At 43.8% G+C, this 17,715-nt stretch overlaps 1 pseudogene; it reads left to right on the top strand.

Moving 5' to 3' along the window:
• The first annotated feature begins 4,156 nt into the window (after nucleotides 1–4,156).
• LOC149121257 (uncharacterized) lies at nucleotides 4,157–16,031 on the top strand (annotated as a pseudogene).
• The last annotated feature ends 1,684 nt before the right edge of the window (nucleotides 16,032–17,715 follow it).

The following is a 17,715-nucleotide window of genomic DNA, read 5'->3' as shown; positions in this document are numbered from 1 at the left end:
GAAGATGGGCCAAGTACTTGGATCTCTGCACCCATGTGGGAGACAAGAATGCATTCCTGGTTCCTGGCTTCGACCTGGCCCAGCTTTGGCCATTGCAACCATTTGGGGAGTGAACAGCAGATGGAAGAACTCTCTCTCTGTCTGTCTCTCCTTCTCTTTCTCTCTGTGTCTCCCTCTCTGTAATTCTGCTTTTCAAATCAATAAATAAATCTTAAAAACAAAAGCTAACCCAGAGATTAATGGAACAGAATAGAAAACTCAGAAATTAATCTTTGCATGTACAGCCAACTGATTTTTTTGGTAAAAGCACCAAGAACATATAATAGGGAAAAGATAGTCTTTTGAATAAATGATGCTGGCAAAACTAGATATACATAAGTATAGAAAAATTAAATTAGAACCCTACCTCTCACCATATATACATCAGTTCAAGCTGGACCAAAGATCTAAATGTAAGGCCTAATGAAAGTGCTAGGAGAAGGCCGGCGCCGCAGCTCACTAGGCTAATCCTCCACCTGCGGTGCTGGCGCACTGGGTTCTAGTCCCGGTCGGGGCGCTGGATTCTGTCCCGGTTGCCCCTCTTCCAGGCCAGCTCTCTGCTGTGGCCAGGGAGTGCAGTGGAGGATGGCCCAAGTGCTTGGGCCCTGCACCCCATAGGAGACCAGGAGAAGCACCTGGCTCCTGCCCTCGGATCAGCACAGTGCGCCGGCTGCAGCGTGCAGGCCTCGGCGGCCATTGGAGGGTGAACCAACGGCAAAGGAAGACCTTTCTCTCTGTCTCTCTCTCTCACTGTCCACTCTGCCTGTCAAAAAAAAAAAAAAAAAAAAAAAAAAAAAAAAGAAAGAAATATAAATGGGGGCCAGTGCTCTGGCATAGCAGGTAAAGCCGCCACCTGCAGTGCCAGCATCCCCTATGGGCGCTGGTTCGAGTCCCAGCTGCTCCACTTCTGATCCAGCCCTCTGCTATGCCTGGGAAAGCAGTAGAAGATGGCCCAAGTCCTTGGGCCCCTGCACCCATGTGGGAGACCCAGAAGAAAATCCTGGCTTCTGCCTTCGGATTGGCCCAGCTTTAGCCGTTGCGCCATTTGGGGAGTGAGCCAGCGGATGGAAGACCTCTCTCTCTCTCTCTGCCTCTCTGTAACTCTGCCCTTCAAAAAAAAAAAAAAAATCTTAAAACAAAACAAAACAAAAACACAATGGGATATCATTTTACATCTGTCAGAATTTATGGAGAATGGAGAAAGGGAACTGTTATACACTGTTGGTGGACATGAAAATTAGTGCAGTCACTGTGGAAAATAGTGTGGCAATCCCTTAAAAAACTAGAAACTGTTGCTTAGTAGGTAAAGCTGCCGCCTGCTGTGCTGGCATCCCATATGGGTGCTGGTTAGAGTCCTGGCTGATCCTCTTCCGATCCAGCTCTCTGCTATGGCCTGGGAAAGCAGTAGAAGATGGTCCAACTCCTTGGGCCCCTCTACCCATATGGGAGACCTGGAAGAAACTCCTGGCTCCAGGCTTTGGATCTGCCTAGCTCCGGCTGTTGTGGCCATTTGGGGAGTAAACCAGTGAATGGAAAACCTCTCTCTCTCTTTGCCTCTCTGTAACTCTGTTTTTCAAATAAATAAATAAATCTTTTATAAGAGAAAAAAAAAACTAGAAACAGAACTGCCTTATGATCCGGGTATCTCACTTCTGTGAATATATCTGAAATACATGAAATGATTGTATCAAAGAGATACCTGCTCCACCATGTCCACTGCAGCACTATTCATCAGAGGTCTATCATCAGATGAAAGGCCTGAGAAAATCTGTGAGAGAGATATATATACATATACATATTATATATATATACACACACATATGTGATATATACATACACAGTCTGTGATTATACACACACATACCATGGAATATTATTTAGCCATAAAAGAATGACATTCTGTAATTTAAAAGCAAAAGGAATGGAACTAGAGCATAGGATGTTAAACAAGTACTATGTATTCTGCCTCATATGTGAAAGCTAAAAGGAACTTAATCTGAACACAGAATAGCGTTTGCTAGAGGCTGGGATTGGTGGAGGGGGCGGGTGTAGAGGGAATTTGTTATTTCTATTTCCAGTGTACTGTGCAGGAAGGAACAGAGAGAAACAATTGTGTGTGTTCTTGTTGGGGACCCCTTGCAAGACATACTTATACAAGGGATGATCGATCAAAAAGATTTAATGACAGAGATAAGTCAGTAATTGTGGTAGGGAAGTTTTACATACTCCTCAGAGAAACTGATATATCAAGTAGATCAAAGGCAGGAAAGCTTTAATAACAGGATTTAAATTTTAATAACAGGATAAATGTTTTAATAACAAGATTAAGATTATCCAGGTAATAGATCTACATGCAACCTTACAGGCAACATAGAATAAATATTATTTTTAGTGTATGTGCAATAGGCACAAAAATTGACTATGTGCTAAAACATAGAAGATACCTAATAAATTTAAAATATTGATATCAAATATCTGTCTCTATATATTATAGGCTATTGAAACACAAGGCAAGCCAGATACATAACTTAAAAAGTTTAAGGATTAAAAATGTTTGATAGAGAGAGAGAGAAAGAAAGAGAACTCTCATATTCTGGTTTACTCCTCAAATGCCTGCAGTGGCTGGGACTGGGCTGGGCTGAAGTCGAAAATTGGGAACTCAATACAGGTCTCCCACACGTGCAGCAGGAACACAATTATTTGAGCCATCATCATTGCCTCCCTGGGTCTGCATTAATTTATTTAATTTTGCTTTGAGAGAGAAAGGAAAAGAGAGAAAAAAAGAAGAAAGGAAAAAGGAAGGAAGGAAGGAAGGAAGGAAGGAAGGAAGGAAGGAAGGAAGGAAGGAAGGAAGGAAGGAAAAGAATCTTCTATCTGCTGGCTCACTTCCCAGACTGGACCAAACCAAAGCCAGGATCCCTGAACTCCATCCTCATGAGCAAACATCTGCTGCCTCCCAGAATGAACTGAAATTGGAAGTTGATTGGAAGTGGAGGCAGAACTCAGAACCAGGCACCCCAGTATGGGATGCAGACATCTCAAGTGGTGTGGTGTCTTAACTGCTATGCCAAACACCCGCCTCCGTTTTTAAATATTTTAGCAGCTATATTTAAAAAATTTTAAAGTTGTGAAAAAATTACATATATTTATTTAAGCCAATTTTTTAAACTTGTAATTAATACAACCTTAACGAGATACTTCATAATTTTTGCATATCTTCAAAATCATTTTATGCTTTTTTTAAAATTAAGAATAAATTATTCGAGAGGCTCAGAGAGAAATGGCTCTCCCATCTGTTGGTTCATTCCCCAAATGCCCACGACAGTCAGGGCTGGGCTGGGTGGGAGCCAGGAGCTGGGAATGCGATTCAGGTCTCCCATGTGTGTCCCTGCCCAGAGACCCAGATCAGTCGGACTACATTTCCCAGGAGCCTCTCCGCGCACTTCCGCTTCCGGAATCTTTGAATGGGCGCGCTCTGAGCGCCTCCAATCGGTAACCTCAGGAGGTGTGTGTCCAGTAGGGGATTAGCAGATTTGAAGGCCTGGTATCGCCCGCCCTGGGTCTCTGCCTAGTCTCTCAGATCTGACCGTGATCCCCTCTGCTGAAGCTGAGTTGGCCACCATCTGGCGTGGCCACCTTGACCCCCGACCCTGACCCTAGGAGTGTGCCTCTGGGTTGTGTGTGTGCGCCTCACAGCGCCGTGTGTGCTTTCAAGCCTGAGAACCTCTGGGTGTTTTTGCTCTGGTAAAGAGCTGAGGGCCCGCAGTGCCTGAAGCACTTGGGTGGAGGGTGCAGCAGGTGCCCAAGGCGCCCAGTGCTTGGGTCAGGTCAGAGAGAACGCGGGCTGGCCCGTGTGTCCGCACAGCCTGCGGTGGAACTGTGCCCCAGGCTGACATGGGTAACGTGGGAGGGGGTGGATGTGAGCGATGCCTTCCTTAATCACTGTTTAGACAAAGTCCTATCGCTCCGAGATGTGACCGTAAGGCAAGTTAATGAACACCGTGCCTTATCTATAAAACGAAGTTTGTGGTGCCTTGCCTTATCTGTAAAAATCTATGTTCCTTATCTGTAAAGTGAAGTTTATTGGACCTGCTTTTTCATTGTGGTCACAAGAATCATGTGGGATTTTGATATGAAAGAGATGACACGGGGCCACTCACGAAGTAAGGGCTCAGTCACTGGTACCCAATCATTAATGGTAGGCATCCATATCCCCCGTTGTACATGAAGAATAACTGGAACCCAGGAAGGAAAACGAACCTGTTCTGGGTCATCCAGCCCACTGGCACTTAGTAGAGGCTAGAATTCAGGTGCCCTTCCTCCCAACGCTACAGTTGTGTGTATGTAAGACATGTAAGAAGAGTATCTTTACCATTGTTTGTTCATGGATCTTGACCTGTGCAGGCTCCTGGGGTAGAGGTATTGAGGCTTGCCTGTGTGTAGGGCTTCTGAAGACTTGACTTTAGCCTCCACGAAGCCTCCTTCATGACCTTATGAGTAGAGTTCCAGAGAATAAAAAAAAAAAAAAAAAGAAAGAAAGAAAGAAAGAAAGAAAGAAAATACAATGACAAAAGAAATTCAAAGCAGAACCTCTTGCCAGAGTTCCAGTTGCTGGGAAGAGACAGGAAGGACTTGGGAGAGGTTGCTATACACAAATGGTGACGCAAAAGCTGTGCTAATGGAGGACTGAGTCCGCAGATTTCATAACAGGGGTAAGAAGCACGAGAGAGAGAGCGAGAGCGAGAGCAAGAGAGAGAGGATTCTGCCATTAAGCCCGGGGCCTACATTCTGCACACTTAGCCTCATTCATGTTTTTCTTCACAGCCGTTTTAAGATGTGTGTGGGCATCTCTGAGACCTTGGGCAAGCTGTCAGTTCCCTCATCTGTAAAAAGTGATTTGTGGAAAACTCCTGGCCCCGTGGTAAGTGCTCGATAAGTAGTAGTAGTGCTTTTGCTCTGAAAGTTTTACTTGAAGCTCTGAGAACATAAGATGTTTCCCTCTCCACTCTCTTCCCCTTGTGCTAGCTGTCTCTCTGAATGAGCAGGGAGGGGGCAAGTCAGCCCCCTTGGAAGGAGAGAAGGAAATGGGCACGGAGAAGCTGATGGTTTGATTTGGTGTGAGGGCACACGGGAGACTGGTCCGTTGAGCTTTCTCTGAACTCAAATGTAAAGCTGCGGCTGGCATTTGCAGCATCATGGCCCTGTTGTCCTGTTCTGGTTAAAAATATTTCTCCCTGGCCTTCTTTCAGGACCCTCTTTAAAGTTTCCTCTTTATTAACGGATGACCTGGGTTAGAAGGGACTTCCATAGTCTATATTTAATTTCTCTGGATTTTCCATAATCCTACTCTCAACCCCTCTGATTTCCCAAGGCCCTGGAATTTATCTGTTTTTATCTCTACCTTATCCCCAACAGATTACCAGTGGTGAGTGAAGAGAGGAGGTGAGAATTTTATGGTGAAGTGTAGATTTGGGAATATGACCACAATATTTATTTATTTATTTATTTTATTATTATTATTATTTTGACAGGCAGAGTGGACAGTGAGAGAGAGAGACAGAGAGAAAGGTCTTCCTTTTTGCCGTTGGTTCACCCTCCAATGGCCGCTGCAGCCGGCGCACCGCGCTGATCCGAAGGCAGGAGCCAGGTGCTTCTCCTGGTCTCCCAAGGGGTGCAGGGCCCAAGCATTTGGGCCATCCTCCACTGCACTCCCGGGCCACAGCAGAGAGCTGGACTGGAAGAGGGGCAACCGGGACAGAATCCGGCGCCCCTACCGGGACTAGAACCCGGTGTGCCAGCACTGCAGGCGGAGGATTAGCCTACCGCGGCCACAATATTGATTTAAAACAAAGTGTAGAAAGAAAGCACTATAAAATCTTGGTTAGTGTTGGTGTGAAGAGCATATTGAGAATAACAAACTGAAAATGAAATGATCTTTATTGAGTGTTCTGTACCAGGTACTAGTTTGGGCCCTTCCTTTACATTAATACACAATGCTTCAAGTTAGGTACCATTTTTTTTTTTTTTAAATAAAGAAACTGAAGCACAAGAAAAAAAAAACTTGCCTGTGGTCATTCAGAGCCAGGATTAAAATGTAGACAGAGAGACTGCAGAGCCGGTGTTCCAGTGGGAAGGAATTATACGGGGCATGGATTTTTTTTTTTTTTAAACTATGTGGTCCAGAATTGTATATAATGTCTGAGAGTTAGAAATATCTATCTTTCCCCCCAAATACACAAGGGACCATTAAGTTTTGGTTTTTGGAGATTGGGGAGAGAGAGGACTAAAGAAATGCTAAACTGTAGAGTATTGGGAAAATGCAGAATTATGCATGGAATAAAACAGCATGTAACCCTAGTACCCAGAGAGAAGCTCAAAGAAATGCTCAAAATTTATGTGATCAGTGGTTTTCTCCTCGTGGGCAAAACGTCAGAGTGAGGAAGTAGTCATGAGCAGAGGTTGCTTCTGATGCGCATGGAGTCAGACAAAGGACACTGGGTAGTCACAATACTTTGGGTCTGCTGTTTGCTGGGTACCCTGTAGGTGCTTAGGATGTAGGGGTAAATGGATGACACACTGCAACTTAGTGGTTTGTGTGTGTGTGTGAGAGAGAGATGGAATAGACTTAATATTGTATCTTAGTGTGTTTTCTGTTGCCCTAACAGAACACCATAGACTCTCTAATTTATAATGAACAGAAATTTATTTGGATCTTGAGGTTGGGAAGTTCAAGGGCATGGCATCTACTCAGCATCTGGTGAGGGTCTTCTCGTGGTGGAAGGCCTAAAGGCAAGAGAGTACGCAAGACAGACAGAAGATGGGGGCCAAATTTATCCTTTTGTCAGGAGCCTACTCTCTAAATAACTCACTCCTATGATAACAGCATTAATCCATTTCCTGAGGGCAGAGTCTCAAAGGACCTTCAGGCCACAGCAGGTAGCCAGAGACTTCTGTGAGCCCAGAATGGTTACCATGGTGGCTAAAGGTCTCTGACTTGGATGAGCACTGCTGCCTGTTCGCCTCTGTGACTCTTTTTCTTATTCTGTAAAGTGGGCAATTTCTCCATTTATGAATAAGGGAGTTGAGGCTAGAGGTCTTTCAGCTTTTCTCCATCCCTAACACTGAGTATTTCTTTCTTTTTTTTTTTTCTTTTTTCTTAAATCATAGGGAAGCTCATTCTCAGAGCAGTGGCTTATGTGGATCTTGAACCCAGTTAATGGTCTGAGGTTATCTTTCAGCCTACGCCAGCCATGATCAAAGGCAGATTTTGTCATAAATATCTGGTTTTAATATGTTAGGTCTGAGATAAATAAACAAGATTCTTTTATAATGCATTCCTCCCAACTTTGCTGCCTAGGGACCACGCCTGTTCCCAAGAAAGTATGGCTGTTTGTTGCCAGGCGACAAAGTCCCAGGGGAGCTGGGGGTTCCCCTCTTTGAGATCTCATTTTAATTCCTGAAGTAAATAGATTTCTGTCTTGTAGCATGAAGCTTTTCAGCCCCCTTAACAGCAGCAGTTTGAGAAGATAGAATCAAGTGTGTGGGATGGACTGCCAACAAGAGGGTGTTTTGGTGTTTCGCAGTTGTGTGAAAGTAGCAGGAGGGTCAGAAGACTTGGCAGCCTCTTTAGCACATCGCTGGGGAGGATGCCTCACAGAACACGGTTGGATAAGACTCCAGCTTCTGTTTGTTCACTGGGGACATTTGGTGCAGAGATGAAAAGGCACACGGGACATTTCTTGCTTCCATCTGTTTAGAATCCTTTGGGGGAGGAAAAACATGCATAAATCTATGTGTAACACATCAGCAAAATTGCTGAAGTCCTGTTCAACAATGGAGTGCTATAGGGGAAATGCTGTATGTATGAATTCAGAGGAGAGTGAACAGGTGTTTCTGGCAGAGAGATTTGGGAAGGCTTGATTTATTCAATTAGTATTGTTGAGTCCCTTCAAACAGCTCCCAGTGAAAAGTTAGTGAAAGCAGTGAGACTTGGAGTGGGACTTGCAGGATGATTTGATTTTTAAGAAGAAAAATTTATAGAAAGTCAGTGACACAAATGACTTAGACTCGAGGAGAGAGACTGCATCCTTTGATACAAGGAAAAAAAAAAGTACATGGAAATCAGGGGTACTATTCCACAGAAACGTAAAAGGCTTCTGATCATTTGCCTTCAGTCTGTTATGTGCTAAGAATCATGTTCAAGTACCTTCCTATACAGAATTCCTTAACTTTCTACAATGCTTAGATCCTTACTTGCCACATCTTCTTCGTAACTTAATTGAGATAACCTAATGCCAGTTGAGCAAAAGGCTTGGGTGGGAAGGCCACATCCTTAATCTATACCACTCCTGCCCCCCCTTTTTTTCAGGGCCATGTTTCTTTATTTAGCTTAATTTTTTTTTTTTTTTGACAGGCAGAGTGGACAGTGAGAGAGAGAGACAGAGAGAAAGGTTTTCCTTTGCCGTTGGTTCACCCTCCAATGGCCGCCGCGGCTGGTGCGCTGTGGCCGGCACACCGCGCTGATCCGATGGCAGGAGCCAGGTGCTTCTCCTGGTCTCCCATGGGGTGCAGGGCCCAAGCACCTGGGCCATCCTCCACTGCACTCCCTGGCCACAGTGGAGAGCTGGCCTGGAAGAGGGGCAACCGGGACAGAATCCGGCGCCCTGACCGGGACTAGAACCCGGTGTGCCGGCGCCGCAAGGCGGAGGATTAGTCTAGTGAGCCGCGGCGCCGGCCTAGCTTAAATATTTTAATGTGCCTTTTTTTTCTGCAAAACCTTGTTTCCTACTCTTTGAGATGTAGAAAATTAGTTTTCCCAACCATGTGAATTGCAAAATTCTTGAATCCTGTATCCTATCTTATTTTGGCTTGAAAACTGCCAAGTTCTTTCCTGAGCTCAACTTTTTTTTTTATTTAAAGATTTATTTACTTATTTGAAAGGCAGAGTTACAGAGGTAGAGACAAAGAGAGAGAGAGAGAGAGAGAGAGAGAGAGAGAGAGAGAGAGAGAGAAAGGTCTTCCATCCGCTGGTTCACTCCCCAATTGGCTGCAACTGCTGGAGCTCTGCGGATCCAAAGCCAGGAGCCAGGAGCTTCTTCTGGGTCTCCCATGTGTGTATAGGGGCCTAAGGAGTTGGGCCATCTTCCATTGCTTTCCCAGGCCATAGCAGAGAGCTGGATAGGAAGAAGAGCAGCTGGGACTCGAACCGTCATCCATATGGGATGCTGGCATTACAGGCAGTGGCTTTGCCCACTATGCCATAGCCCCTCAACTTCTTCTTTACCAAGCGTATCCAGGAGCATACTATACAAACTGACATTCTAGACTTTTTCAACCTATTTACCTAAAGCCATTAGATTCAGTGAACCCTCATGTCTACTGTTATGGTTACTAATTATTTTTGCCTGTGTGTAGCAAGAATCAATATCTATCCAGCCTTAAATATCCATTTCCTTGAAACCTGTCAAAGTCAATGCCATCCATATATTTTACATGACACTTATGATACCTCCTACTTTAAGATGCTAATTTCTGAATTGGTTAGAATTGCTGTAACCAATGTGTAGAAATGTATAGTGGCCCTCGCTCAACAAAAGTATATTTCTTGGTCTTGTAACAATATGGATAGTAGGATAGCAGGGGGGGGGCTATTCAAGGACTTGAGCTGTCTGAAGCTTTAGCATTTTTATCACATGACTTCCAAAGGGGTCATGTCTATGCCAGCCAGCCAGATGGAGAAACTGACATGGAGGAATAGATGTGAGTCAAGCCTGAAGTAGGGCACATCAGTCTGCTTTTATTCCATTGGCTATAAAGCAGTCACATGGCCACATCTACTATCAAGGAACTAGGGGAATGTTCATATACCTAGAAACGAGAGGAGGAAGTGTATTTTGGTGAATAGTTGGCAGTCTTCAACAGTCTCTTTGAATACTTATATTTTTAGAACTATTTTGTTGTCATATATGGTTATTTCTTTAACTCTTTGCCCATATTTCTAATACTTTCCTTTATAAATGAGTTCAAGATATACAACTACTACCAAGTTAAATTGCTATCAGATACAATTATGTCAAAAGGGTTATATACATTTTACGATTCTTTGATATACAAGTCAATGAAATCTTGCCTTTGATACTGTGGTTAGACCCATTTCCTCTTCATCTTATCAATCTCCTCTAATTCCTCCTCATTCAATCTTTTCTTCAAAACCTCCTGCAGGCATTTCAGGGCTTTGTGTCATTTGAGGATGTGGCTGAGTTACAGAGAAAGGGAGAGAGATTTCCCATCTGCTCGTTCACTCCCCAAATGGCTGCAATGGCTAGGGCTGGACCAGGCCAAATCCAGGAACCTAGAACTCCATCTGGGTCTCCCATGTGGGTGGCAGTGGCCCAGGCACTCGGGTAATCTGCTGCTTTCCCAGGTGCCTTAGCAGGGAGCTGGACTGGAAGTGAAACAGCTGGGACTCAAACAGCTGCTCATATGGGATGCCAGCATCACAGGTGGCTGTTTAAACCACTGTCCCATAGTGGTGTCACCAAATCTATTTCTCATGCTACTTGAGTAGAAAATATTCAATTGTTTTTGACAATTAGCTATGCTCTCTAAAATGCAACAGAGTAGACTCATATTGGGGTGCTTCTTTGTCTTTTGAACTTAAAAAAATCACATCCTACATTTTTTTATTTTTGGACAGGCAGAGTTAGACAGCAAGAGAGAGAGACAGGGAGAAAGGTCTTCCTTTTTCCATTGGTTTACCCCCCAAATGGCCGCTACGGCCAGTGCACTACGCTGATCAGAAGCCAAGAGCCAGGGGTTTCCTCCTGGTCTCCCATGCGGGTGCAGGGCCCAAGGACCTGGGCCATCCTCCACTGCACTCCCGGGCCACAGCAGAGAGCTGGCCTGGAAGAGGAGCAACCGGGACAGAATCCGGCGCCCCAACCGGGACTAGAACCCGGTGTGCCGGTGCCGCAGGCGGAGGATTAGCCTAGTGAGCCGCGGCGCTGGCCTCATCCTACTTTTCTTACTTGAGTAGGATTTCTATTTTCTAAACCTGATATTGTCTCCCATTTGGAACAAGCACTAAACCCACAAATGCAAATACAGGAGAGAGAGGTGCTAAGAAGCAGCTATACATGTAAGTGAGAAAAAAGTAGATCCCATCCTTTGAAATATGAGTTAGAGGTTCTCTAACTCTCTAAGCCTGCGAAGAATGTTGGAATTCCCTGTCGACCTTGACCGTATCAGAGTCCTCTTACCTTAGCTCTGTATTTCTTCACAGATTCAATCCAGATATCAATTTGAGCTTGGTACCCAGGAATTTCATTCTGTTTAGTAGCCAGAGTTTCTCCTTCATTTACTTTATCCTCTTCATAGCTTGTTTTTGCTACCCCCAAATTATGAAGAGAATGAAAGAATTTGAAGAATTTTAAGGATGTGAAATTGTTCATAATTTGCTGATTAGATGTGAGGTGAGGGGGTAACACATAAAATTATTTCTTGGGTTTCCGGTGAGGATGTGTAGGTGGATAGAAGTTCTTTTCCCTGAGATGGAAAACACGGGAGAAGTAACAGGTTTGGGAGAAGGAAGATGAACCAGTGTGTCCTAAGCTGGAAGTGACCATAGCAGATCTAAACCAATGGTTCTCAACCAAGGGTGTTTGTGCTCCCAGGGGGACATTTGATAATCTCTGAAGGCTAGGAGGTGTTATGGGAATCTAGTGGATAGACACCATGTATGCAAATACACATCACACAGTGCCCAAGGCTGCCCCCCACAGCCGCATTGTCAGTAGTGCTGCACTTGAGAAACTGGTGTAAGTGGAGACGTCTGGAGGGTAGATAGGAATAAGAAGGATATGTTAAGTGGATCTTAGTGAAAGAAAGAGAGCGTCACTGACGGTAGGATTTGTGAATCATCTGAGAACAGACGGTAATGGAAGCCGTAAGAGGAGCCCAGATCTTCAAAGAGCATGGAAAGACTTTCAAGAGAGCCTAGGACCCCCGTGAGCATAAACATTCAAATATCTTCTAAAAAAGTTAAATGCATGTACACTCGTGTAGTATTTCAAGTGTAAATACACAGGATAAAAACTGGTGGCAAAAATAACAAAATAGCAATAATTTTAATAATAGGCTGTGGCAATTAGGGTGTGTTATATAACTTTTTTTTAAAGATTATTTATTTGAAAGTCAAAGTTACACAGAGAGAGGAGAGGCAGAGAGAGAGAAAGAGAGGTCGGTTGGTCTTCCATCCGATGTTGACTCCTCAATTGGCCGCAATGGCCGGAGCTGTGCCGATCCGAAGCCAGGAGTCAGGAGCTTCTTCCAGGTCTCCCACACGGGTGCAGGGGCCCAAGGACTTGGACCATCTTCTGTTGCTGTCCCAGGCCATAGCAGAGAGCTGGATCAGAAGTGAAGCAGCCGGGTCTTGAACCGGTGCCCATATGGGATGCCAGCACATCAGGCCAGGGCATTAACCCACTGTGCCACAGCACTGGCCCCAATGTGTTATATAACTTTTTAAAATTTTTCTCAATAGAAGTAAAGGAAAAGGAATCCAAAAGGCATACTCAAAGTGGACAGAGTAAGGAAGAGAATCAGATTGGATTAATTTCTGGAACCAATAGTAGAGAGCATGTTAAGGAGCGAAAGGGCTTGTAGTTGTTATATACTAGAGAGGAAAAGTACAAGACTGGAAAATATCCATTAGACCTAATGTTAATGGCCTGTTCCCTCTTTTTGGTCAGCTTAATAGTGAATTATCACCCTGGTACCACTTCTGTTTACTTGTCATTACCTTTTAACTTTTACTTTCCTACATTATATACATAAGGTTATCAAATCCCCATACTAAGATTACTTGCAAAATAATTCTGAAAATAGTTCTCAACTTACAGTGACATATGGCTTATTTGTTTTATCCATAAGATTGAAAGAGTACTTACAAGATCCCCAATGTACAAAGCCCTACTTCACATCAATAAAAAGTCACGTGTGATTTGTCTATATTAAAGCTGACCTAGTATTCATAGGCGTCCTGATTCCCAATCCACTGAAAATTCCTATCACTTCCTGAACTTTGGCCCTCTTTAAGTCTTTGGGGTGTGGGTATTTGTGTGTGGGTTGGTATGTGTGTTTTTGTGAAACTCAAAAAAATGTGGAGCCTGAACAAACTCTTCATCAAATGGATAGCACACACAGTAGCAAAGGAAATTACAAAAAAAGGTTTTCTTTTTTTAAAGATTTATTTATTTATTTGAAAGTCAGAGTTACACAGAGAGAGGAGAGGCAGAGAGAGAGGTCTTCTATCCGATGGCTCACTCCCCAATTGGCCGCAATGGCCGGAGCTGTGCCGATCCGAAGCCAGGAGCCAGGAGCTTCTTCCAGGTCTCCCACGCGGGTTCAGGGGCCCAAGGACTTGGGCCATCTTCTACTGCTTTCCCAGGCCATAGCAGAGAGCTGGATCAGAAGAGGAGCAGCTGGGACTAGAACTGGCACGCCCATATGGGATGCCGGCACTTCAGGCCAGGGTGTTAACCTGCTGCGACACAGTGCCAGCTCCCAAAAAAGGTTTTCTTGGGTTAAATAGAAATCTTGGCAGTAATTACAGAATTTCTGGAGGATTGTACCAGTGGGAGTGGAAGATGCAGGCCTTAAAGGATGACCTTAGTTTGGATGAACTATAGACAAAGGGGATGAAGAAGTAGTTTCAAAAACAAGAAAAGATTCTAGAGATTCAGAAGCTAGGGTTACTTGCATCACTATGTATGGTAATGACCATTCCCCAACTGAGATCTCCCTAATACCTTGCTTTATAACATTCATCATGCTTGAAATGATTTGATTAACACCTGTCTTCTCAATAGACTGCAAATTTCAAAAGAGCAGGCGCCGTATCTGTTTTGTTCACCACTGAATCTTAGTGAATAGCACGATGCTTAGTCCATGATAGGAACTCAATAAATTACTTCTTGACTGATTGGCTTACATTTTTGACTAATGATATTTATAGAATGATTACTGCATTGTCACTGTAGCCTTGTCCTCCTTCTAGCAGGAAAAGTTTATACTTTTTTTTCCCAAGACTTGGAAAACCAGAAAGTCAAAACCAAACAAAGTATTTTTTGAAGAAGAATCACATTGTGAGATAGATGTGGAGAGAAACACAATGGCTGTTACAAGGACCTCTAGTTTGAAAGAAGCCAGGGGATATGATAGTTACTCAGAGATCACACAGAAAACTCAAGAGAAAGAGACTTGGGAGACAAAAAAACTAATAGTTGTTAGAAAATAATTTCTTTTTTTTAAATATTTATTTTATTTATTTGAAAGACAGAGTTACAGAGAGGTAGCGATAGAGAGGTCTTCCATCCGCTGGTTCACTCCCCAATTGGCTGCAATGGCCGGAGCTGTGCCGATGCAAAGCCAGGAGCCAAGAGCTTCTTCCGGGTCTCCCATGTGGGTGCAGGGGCCCAAGGACTTGGACCATCTTATACTGCTTTCCTGGGCTACAGCAGAGAACTGGATCAGAAGAGGAGCAGCTGGGACTAGAACCAGCGTCCATATGGGATGCCAGCACTTCAGGCCAGGGCTTTAACCCGTTGCACCACAGCGCCGGCCCCAGAAAAGCATTTCTGTAGTAGATAGTAACTCAAAACCTGCTGAATTTGGCAGATATGTTAATCTGAAGTCAGGTTTAGTTATACAAGCAAGGTGTCCTAAAGAAGAGAGCCCTTATATGTGCAATGCTTAGAGGAGGAGCTTCCAAATGAATGCAAAATTAACAAGAAATCAGAAAGACAGCACACATGAGAAAGTTCTTCCACACAATGTGTGTGGTCAAATGTCCAACGATTACTCAATTAATGTTCAACATTGTATAATTCATACAGGAAAGAAAAATCTGGAATGTAATCAATATAAGTTGGCAATTGGTCATAGTGTTCACAACACTAGACATCAGAAAATCAATATTGGAGAGAAGTCTTTTGAAGGCAGAAAAGCCTCACACCATAGTAAATATCACCAAAGTGTTCTCAGCAAGGAAGAATATAATGTGCATAAAGGATCCACCATTTATTCAACATCAAATAATCTGTCATGGAGAGAAGCTACATGCATGTGGTGAATATCGAAAAGCTTTCAGTAATCATTTAGCCCTTTTGGTACATCAGAGAATTCATACCTACAAATTCATACCTACGAAAAACCCTACGAATGCCGTGACTGTGGCATTCATAGCTCATCTCTTATCCAACACCAGAGAATCCACACTGGAGAGAAACCCTATGAATGTAATGACTGTGGGAGAGCCTTCACTCACAACTCAGCCCGTATTGAGCATACGTTTACTCATACTGGAGAGAAACCCTGTGAAGACAGTAAATGCGGGAAAGCCTTCCTTCACTACTCTTCTCTTATTGTCCATCAGTTTATTCATGCCAGAGAGAAGCCCTATGAATGTGATGACTGTGGCAAGGTCCTCAGAGCTCACAGCTCTGTCAGCGTCAGAGAACTCGCACTGGAGAGAAGCCTTACGTCTGTACTGTCTGTGGGAAAGCCTTTACTGACGATCAGCTCTTACTTGACATCACAGAACTCAGGAGAAAAGCCCTACAAATGTAAAGAATGTGGTAAAGCCTTCAGTCAGAAGACATGTAAAAATCCACACTGGAGAGGAACCCTACAGCTGTAAAGATTGTGGGAAAGCCTTCAGACAGAGCTCCGCTCCTCCCTTTCCCAATGTCAAAGGCTTCCTACTAGAGAGAAACGTTTCCAATGTCCCCCCACGTGTGGGAAAGCCTTCCGTAGAAGTGCCATCTTAGTCAACACCGGAGGATCTACACTGGAGAGAAACGTAGGGGTCTAATGAATGGGGCAGTTTTTGGGTGTAGTTCAGCACTTTGGGGTCTAATGAATGTGGCAGAGTTTTTGGGTGTAGTTCAGCCCTCCTCAGGCATCAGAGATTTCACAGTGGAGAAGCACCCTGAGTATGTGGACAGATCCAATCAAGAATCTTCATTTTGTTAAATACCCAAGAATCCCACATTCATACGTTGTTATACTTGTGATGCTTTGAGATATGAAAATCTGCCTGTCTCCCATTTTCTCCTACAAAGTATTAGCTGCCAGAATATCATACATTCAAGTGAAGAAACAGATCTGAAATCTGGAATAGCCTAATAGGCTCTAAACATCATTCTATATGTATATATTTATTTTTATCTGCACCTAAAAATGCCCTGTGTCACCATATAGCAATCCCCCCCCCCCCACGAATCCCTCCCTAGTTTTCAGGAATAGGCCAATTTGTTCAGAATTGAGTTAATTGCCCCTCCTTGCATGGATGCAAATAGTGCCATTCCCAAACAAAATGGAGGAACTCATGGTTAATTATATATCTTATATCACCTTCGTGTAAATATTTGCTCTCACGTACAGTCATTCCTATCCCCAACACATACCATTCCTTTGGGCAGCTGCTTGCTTTACCTTGTTCTGGTTTGTGATCACCCCTCAGAGGAGGATGGCCCCCCCACTTCCCAATTAATACACTAGATTTCAAGACTTGATAATTCACACGAGAAAATTTGAAAGCAATTTTATTACTCATCCAAAGGAGTTCTAGGGATAACAGGATCCAGAATGACCAAGAGCAAAGAGTAGACTGGGCCTGCTTAGTGGCTGGGGCAGAGAGGGGATTACATCACCACGTGCAGGCTAAGGTGGCAAGAGCTCAGAGGATATACTTTCTCAGAAAATCTTTGTTCTCTTATCTCAAAACTGCTGTGTTCTCTGTTGGTGAAGAATCTATTTTGCTTTTTCTACCTCCCATTTCTTAGAATTTTTTTTTCTTTCTCTTCAAGGCTGAAATAAACACCCAGGAAAGTGACAGCCTTTCACAGTAACAACTGTCTCATGCATGCATGATGGAAGAGTTTGGAGGACTGAGCCATCAGTTCTAGAAAACATTTTAAAGGCAAAATAATTAGCTATGTGGATTTGTATCAAACTGTCATCAGATTAAATCACTTGCAGTTGGTCTGACAAAAATTTCTGTACATGGCTCTAAGAATTTCTTTTTTTTCTTTTTTTTTAAGATTTTTTATTTTATTTATTTGAAAGGCAGAGTTACAGAGAGAGGTAGAGATGGAGAGAGAGAATCCGCTGGTTCACTCTCCAGATGGTCGCAACGGCCGGAGCTGCACCAATCTGAAGCCAGGAACCAGGAGCCAGGAGTTTTTCTGGGTCTCCCACATGGGTGCAGGGGCCCAAGGACTTGGGCCATCTTCTACAGCTTTCTCAGGCCACCAGCAGGGAGCCGGATAGGAAGTGGAGCAGCTGGGACTTGAACTGGTGCCCATGTGGGATGCTGATGCTACAGGTGGAGGCTTAGTGCCAGCCACAGGGCCAGCCCTGGAGATAATTTTTGAAATAACTCTAAATTCTTAACTTTCATAAATTGAGATGGGTTAGGGGGAAGAGTCATCCATGAGTGTCTTCTCATTAGAAAGAGACCTCTTAAAATAATGTTTGTTAACAATTTTGGTAGCGGAGTCAGTCTGCTTAGAACATTTCTCTCCTGGAACTAGTTAGCTTCGGTGGAGAGAAATCTGCCCTTTCTTCAGTGGCCTCATCTGTGGTAACCATTTTTAGATCTAAAAACTCATGAAA

Source organism: Oryctolagus cuniculus, chromosome 17 (genome assembly GCF_051225735.1).
Source record: "Oryctolagus cuniculus isolate XC-2025 breed Fujian yellow rabbit chromosome 17, ASM5122573v1, whole genome shotgun sequence".
NCBI classification, from domain to species: Eukaryota; Metazoa; Chordata; class Mammalia; order Lagomorpha; family Leporidae; genus Oryctolagus; species Oryctolagus cuniculus.
Note: the sequence above shows the minus strand (reverse complement) of the source record. Positions and strands in the feature narration are given on the sequence as shown.